Here is an 8,183-nt window from a genome sequence, read left to right as displayed (position 1 = left end):
AAATATTAGATGAAACATTTTCCCCTTAAATGAGTGGGAATGTTCACAGACAACTAATTAGCACATTTTTATACTATCAGTGTCAAGGAATAATGCCTAGTAGCACAGACTAAAGGCAGACAGCTACAACTTTTAAACCTTGGATGTAAGACGAGGAACATATCTTCAAGTTTCCCTCTAATTTACTCATTGGTGCTTTGAATGGTGATTTACAAATCCGGTAGTCTATTTGGGAAGTCCTTGTAAGTACCTTGTATATAATGTAATTTTCAAAAGACCGGAAGTGACCCAGCTGCATATCCCTGAACTCAAGAGTTGACATGCAAATAACCTATTAACAAGTAATTCTTAACTGGCATTAGCTTGTGTCTGCTTATCCATATGACGTATGTCGTTGTTCTGGTGACACGAATAAGACGTGTCTTACCTGCTTTCACATGTTGGAAAATGGAAACTAGTTTAATCATGACAATACATTTTTGCCATAAACCCTGCATACACCTTTGACATGGATAGCCATCTGTTTCCATGGTAACCTTAACCCCTCAGCTGAAGGTCAGCTGAGGGGTGTCTATTAAGTTGTCATCACATGTTCATGGCTTCTGATGAGGTTGCTGCAGGTGGAAAGTGATGAATGACAGGTAATTGTCTCTGGCAGACTGAGAGAGACCTAATGATCAGGTGGAGCGTCCACATTTAGTGAAGTGCGCCGCACAGGTATGTACCCAGATAGTCAGTTGCTTTATACAAGGAAACTGCAAAATGAACAAGCACATAAGCAGAGTATGTGCTACTACACAGTACACTTGCTTCCTTAAAATTTGTAGATTTTCCTGGGATGCTGCACTTTTCAAACTCATTGTTTTGAGAGAAAAACGATCATATACTTTCTATAAGAGGAGATATATTCAAGTCATACCTCTAGTAAATCCTAAAACCTAGCCCAGCTACATTTCCTCCATTCATCCTCTTCTTAATGCACTCAAATTACTGCATTCCTTACCCCCTAATCTGCTTCTTAGAGGGAAGGACGCCTGTTTTAGAACACTCTGTGCATGGAAAACACCTAAAGATAAAGATAATTGTTTCAGTTGACACATGAGAATTATGTTCTTATGTATGCTCATGTTTTTAACAGGGAAGCTAAAAGTTCCACTTTTATGGCAGACATTGTATCTTCATATTAAAGAAAATAAAATTTTAATAATACTCTACCTATGTTGCTATACCAGTTGTTGAGGAATGGCTGCTTTTGATGGGTTGCTTTCTGATCAGAGCTTATGGGGGGGTGCAGCTCCGGCTGGCACCCTTGACCTTTACATCCTGAAATTCCTCAAGATTCCTTGAATTGTTTAGGGATATTATGAACTGCAGAGGGAGAAATGTGCTAATTCCTTCCAATCCTATTTTGTGAAACATTGTTTGTAGACCTTATAATACTTTTCTAACACATTTTACTTCATTATTTAAATACTCAGCCTGTGATTAAAACTACTTTTGTAATTTATCATATCTTTAATATACTGTTGACAAGACTTGACTAAGTTAACACTTTCTTTTACCACTTGGCTTTGTTAAAACCATTTTGGACAGTTTTTAAAATTGTTGTAAAATGTGTGTATATCAGAGGTTTAGAAAAGTTCAGGCTAAATATTTAAAAAGAAAACAACAGAAAAGTATTACTTCTTTTATTCTGGCATCTGGGAAAAACAAAAAGTTGCAATGAACGTTTTCTGTATTCAATAGTCTCATTGAAGCTATTTTTTACTCATTTTATTCTACAGGGAAATTTAGTTGATTTAATTTTTAAAAAGCAGGCTTTGTTTAAAAATGGAAAAAGCAGGAGCTATTGTTCAGACGGATAAAGATTGTATTTATATGTTGTTTTTTGCAGAGTATCAAAAGAGGCTCTGCATTGTTCTTACAGAGATGTGAGTGATATTTTGTGTTCTTGGCTTCACAAGTCATTTATTCAAATTGTTCTGGCAATCAACTGTGATGATTTTTTTTTGCTTAAGTCACAAGTTCAAACTTATTGAGATATACATTGGTTGCATGAACTCTGCCTTGGATGTTTAATAGATATTCCAGGGCAGGATAGATTACTTCCAGAGTCATTCATTGTGATGCAAAAGAATGACTTGAAGCGATACTACAGAAAATAAAACTTTCTCAATTTTTATTTCTCCAGGATTTCACATACCAACAGCCACTCTTTGATATCCTCGCCATACTAATGTAGTTATCTTCTGCTGGACACTTTCATCTCACATCCAAACACAACTCAAACACGTTTTTATTTAACGCATCAACAATAATGGCCTTCAACTTTGTCCAGCACCGTAGGGAACTCCCCAGGACAGAAAGGGGGGAGAGACAAACATCTTTCCCTCAGGAAACAGGATGTCCAGGCTCAGGCTGGTGCCCATAGAAAACTTAGACCCCCCTAAACATAATAAAGCTTTTTCCAAAACACAATATGGGGCAATCGGAAGCTCTAAGGCCACCCAAAGCTCTTTCTGCCTTTTGATCATCGTCCCATCTTTGTCTTTCATATTACTGTAAAAGCAGATGTGCTGCCAATGTAAACAGGCTTTCATCAAACTCATTCACAAGAGAGAGATTATGCTTTGATTAGAAAAAAAAAATGTAGATTTTAGATTATCTGTTGATCAAGCATGGCCAGGACGTCTGGCCCTCGGATGGGATGGCATTCTTTACATAATTCAACACCAAGAAGGAAATGTTCCTTTCTGAACCTTGGACAGTGAAGTAACAAATTGTTATCATTTGACATCTATTCAAGTACTTATCAAAGGTCTGCATAAGATACAGTAAATTTAAAGATTGATTAACTATTCAAACACACGGCTGGTAGTATCACAGACTCAAGGTTGAGGACTGGTCCCCCTTCCTCAAATTCTACAAGCTCCTTCATCCTGTGGAGGAAAAATGTCTGGCCTTTTACGGTATCTCCTCCCTGCAGTTCAGTGGGCTGCAGATTCATGACTACTTTTGCCTGTGTGAATATTTGAATGTGATTGACAACAAGCAGATCTTAATCCACAGTGGCAGAGATTTTGCCCTGTGTGGTGTCTTTGCAGATCTGCTCATGGCTCTGCTTTCAGTGTTTAATAAGAAAATTTCCTCTCTAAGAAGGAGAATGAATGGTAGTTTTGTTAGAGGATATCCATTAGGCTAGGGCTTTGAGTTCTCTACATAATCACCATCAATACCTCACAAAAATCAATCTATTATCTTTACTTGCTTATTCTTACAGAGTGGCAGGAGGGCAGGTCTTTATCTTCAGCAGTTATTGGGTGAGAAGCGGGGTTCATCCTGGACTGGTTGCTAGTCCATCACAGAGGAAAACAGAGGACAAAAAACCATGCCTACACACTTTTCTCGCAAAAAATGGTTAGTTATCTGTTCTTGTGTAGCGCTGTATCTAGTCCAGAGGACTCCAAAGCAATTCACACTGACAGAAGTGAGACTGCTATGCTCCAATGCCACTGTCCCTCTGACCACCACCAGCGGGCAAGGCGGGTGAAGGGTCTTTCCTAAAGACACAACGGCTAAGAGAAATAGAGTGAGAGGAAAATAGTTGTAAAAAATATGCTTTTTATCCAACTGTTTGTTTTCCTTGTCACATGAGGAAAAATCTACATGCAGGACAAATGAAGCTTTGATCCAGATGGGACAGTCTAAAAGCATGAGTAAGACCCAAGAGTATGATTCAACAAAAAAGACTCAGTCCTGCAGCCAAACCTACTATTCTATACAATGCATGATTTCATCTCTTTTGAAACAACTTTGATGCATTCTCTATTGAGAAACACCCACCTGATTCCTGACCTCCTTAGTCACAAATTGATGATTGTAGTTTTTCGCTGCTTGTGCTATTGCTATTTTACCACAAACCAGAGGCATCGCCTGGATATTGGAACAATGTGGGCTCATCTTGGCTTCATTCTCCTGCAAAACTTTTCAAGTTATTTGAAAGATTTATATTAAAATAGGATGGTTTGTACCACTTATATCACCATTTACAACATTGAGACATCTGATTTACACAAATTCACACATCTAATTTAAGAACAATTTTGAAAATTGAGGGTTTGAGTTCTTGGGGAAAAAATAGCTAACTCCTAAATGCAATAAATACTTTGCCACCATCATGTTAGCAGAGACAGTTTTGATACTTCCCATGCAGGTTAAGAAGGATTAAACCTCCACTAAGTCTGCAAAATATTCTCTATGAAATGTTCTGCTTATATTTTGGGTAATATTCAGACTTAAGTGTCTACAAATGTTCAAAACTACAACCAAACAAAGGAAACCAACAGTTTTTTTTTTAACACATCATGTGCTTGAGTCACTTTCTGGAACGCCAGTATTGGTCATGGAGGTCCCTGATGTTGACCTCTACTTGTGGGAGGGCCAGGAGTATCCAAGGAAACTGCATGAAAAACCATGATGGGTGGTGAGAGAGGTTAGAGGGAAACAAGCAGAGCTGAGGTTCAGTTTGTTTGAGATTCCTGAGCAGAGATAGCAGTTAACAAAGCCTTTCTAATGGTAACCAACTAAGCCAATAGCCACATTGGGGCAATACAACTGAGACTGGGGCATGGGCTTTGCACTTGTTCTGTACATTTGGAGGGAGTTTTCTGAATTTGCATATGCAGAGGTAATGCAGCGGTGCATTCCAATATTGAACTAACAAACCCTAAAAAACTCCCTAGGTCAATGTTTTTACAGCACATAAATATAGCATGAACTTGACTGAATTCTAAAGCTTTTTTTTTTTACTTGCTAGGTAAAAAAAAAGAATACTTCCCACTGTCAGGTATTTTGTAGCCAACCACTTATAAATATAATTGATTTAACTTCTCTGCAAATTTTAAGAACATTTGCCAAAGGACAGTTTACTCATATTGCTTCAGGGAGGCAACTTACATTTATTAGTTTATGATTTTCTCTCTTAAAATAAGTAAAGATTTGCTTTTCTTTCCATCGGTTTGAATTTTTGCACACAAATCTAAGGAAGGTATGGAGAACTACAAAGTAAGTTTTGAGGTATGTTTTGTGGTTGTTAAATGTATGCTATTAATGCGGCTGAAAACTAACGATGAAGGCTACACATAAACCAATAGTTCTTTCTGCTATGAGCTTTTTGTTGTTTTACAACCATCTACATCTGCAAAATCACAAACACCGCTTCAGAAACACTTGAAAGAGGCTTTTGCAGCCTTTGTTGTTTTGGGACAATTCACTTAACCAAAGTTTCTTTCATTTTAAGTTGAGGTCAAAAGTATTGTGATCCCTGCCCTTGTTTAGATTAATTACAACTTTTTGCTCCAATTTTCTGAGCTATACAGGATTAGTCTGAAATTGTCACTGCTTTTAAAAAATGACATATTTTATCCAGATCAGCACAGCTTCCAGAATCTCAGAAAATCAGTCTCATAAAAGCTGTTTCTTGAAAATGCTAACGGACGTTCTTGTAGATTTGCATTTAGGTTGATCTAAAGAAAAATAAAGCTTAAAAAAGGTGGATTTGACTCTCAGTTTCACAAGCAACCACTTGTTCTTTCCCAGAAGACCTTCTGGGAGATAAAATAATCAAGACTGGCACCCCAACAGGGTTAATCAGCTTCTTCCTTTTTTCCCCGCATTGTTTAGAACAAAAACATGGGGCGGATATTTATCTCATTCCTCCTCAAGTTTTCCTTTTCCTCCTTTTAATGAGATGTGAAAATTACCCAAATAAAAATGATGAGATGGGACCTACTGATGCAGAAGCTGCAAAACATTAAGCCTTTTAGAGCTGAAACAACCATACGCTCAGTGCAGCTGACAAAGATTTTCTTAATATGTGGATGCTTGTAGTGTTCATCAAAATTGTCAGCCCACTTCCAATAGGTTATGTAATATTAGGTCAGGGGGTAGCAGACATATCCTAGTTCTACACATACTTCTCAAGTCATTCTAGGGTACAGCAAGACAGAAGGGACATAAACTCAATGGCCACTTCACAGTATTAGGACACATGGAAGCACTTCAAGGCATTCAAGCATCTAAATGTTGTAACACAACTTGTAAAAGTTTGACCTGAGCATCTGAATGGAGAAGAAAGAGTTTTCAAGTCTCCCATGCTTAATGATGGCAAATGGGCTATGTATTTTTTTTTTAAACTGCTGATCTGCTGGGATGTTTTTATGCACAACCATCTCTCAGGAATGGGCAGTCTGGTTTGAGATGATAGAAAGACATCTGAATAGCCCTCTCTGCAACCCAGGCCTGCCAACTACCTTCATTGTATGCACAACAAATAAAACACTGAAACAGATGGCTAAGAACTGAAGCTATAACTTGCACAAATTCATAAAATTTGGACAGTGACAATTGGTAAATCATTTGCTGGTTCAATAAGTCTAAGTTTCATCTACATTATTCTGATGGTAGAGTTGGGATTTGATATAAATAGGTAGAAGACATGGGGAGATCATTGGTTGCATCAACACGTCAGGCTGGTGATGGTGGTGTAATGGTGTGAAGGATCTTTTATAGCTCACTGTGCTATTTTTTTATATTGAGCTGTCTTTATGGAAGAAAGTCTTCATTTCAAGCCCAACACTCCCATTCTAGATACGTTTTCTTGATAAGAATGTAAATGACTATTTAGTTTTCCTTAATTTACAGTCTGTAATTTGTGCTTCTACTTCCTGCCAACCAGGATAACAAACCTTGGTTCAACAGCAGACCTTTCTGCAGCCTCACACACTTCCATAGAGTGCATTAAATACTGCTGCCATTTATACAAGCATGTTAAACACCCACACACACGCACGCACACACGCACACATATATCTCTCACAAGTACGTTGTTTTGACTTCCATCCATTTTTCAATCATTTCTACCCTAGCCTAACACTAAACCTAACCATTACCAGTACATAGCTGACCCTAAATCTAATCTAAACTTATCGTATACCTTAGTTCTAAACTTAACCTAAAAACAGCACTTCTTCTTATGGGGTCTAGGCTTTGGACCTCATAAGGAGCAGTCAGTTCTCACAATGTCGTAAGTGTTACAATATAGCAAATACAAGGCCACACACACGCAGTTTATTTCCACACATGCAGTTTATTTCTACGCACATTGGGTTTATTCAGATGGATTTGAATTGAACTCTTATACTTGAACACACAACCCGATTATTGTTCATTGTAACAGAATATAACATCAGAGCCCACATTTTTCCACACTTAGCCTTCAAGTTTCTGTAAAAACATTATGTGGTTATCACATAATGTTATTACATAAGTAATGTACTGTACTTATGTACAGTACATTAACTTAAATATGTTCAGAACATGGATCTTTTGTCCACCCATGCAGGTTGTCATATGAGCTGGCCCAGTGACCCACTTCCTGCCTTGATCAGCGTTTACAGTGTTTCTCTGCATTCAGACACAATTATTTAAATCTACAGAGCTCTGAAAGAGCTCTTTAATTCTTCAAGGCAGCACTGCCATTATATAGCAAAAAGAAAAAGGCATACTCAAAAGTTATTTCAGTGAGAAACACGTGTTTGCAGTCTGACTTCAAAAAGTCAGAGTTTAATTATGTGTCCTAATTCTTACCCTTAGCGCTTTTTTTTTGCTTTCTTAATCTTAAAACTATTTTTTTTTACATTTTCAAGTATTACAGCGCCTACACATATTTGAAAACACGACAAAATCTGTGAAATATGCAACAATTAAAAAGAGAAAAAGACATTACACAGATAAAAAAAACACACACAAAAGAGCATTTTAGAAAGTGCTATTTGCTGCAAAATACAAAAGTAAAAGGGGGTTCCAGAATTTCTTTAAGGCTCATTGACTTTCTGTTCCCAAGGCCCATAATAATGTTCTTTGTGAGATTTTCACCGTTAATAATAGCACAACTTGTTTTTTAAAATTTTATTGCATCCAGTGAAAATAAGATTTTGAAAGAGTTATTTTTCTGTACCTGACATGTCTGAAAATAACAGCACTGCTTTGTTGCAGTCTATATCAGATGTTCTTTAGTTTTATTATTGTAGTAATTATTGGACATTTTTTAGTTGTGACATAAAAACATCAGGACTACAGAGCTACATTTCATACTGGCAAGTGCAAAACTGCATAAAGTAACA

The sequence above is a fragment of the Poecilia reticulata genome, chromosome 5, assembly GCF_904066995.2.
Source record: "Poecilia reticulata chromosome 5, P_reticulata-male-v2, whole genome shotgun sequence".
In the NCBI taxonomy this organism is placed as follows: domain Eukaryota; kingdom Metazoa; phylum Chordata; class Actinopteri; order Cyprinodontiformes; family Poeciliidae; genus Poecilia; species Poecilia reticulata.
This window is presented reverse-complemented; position numbering follows the sequence as displayed.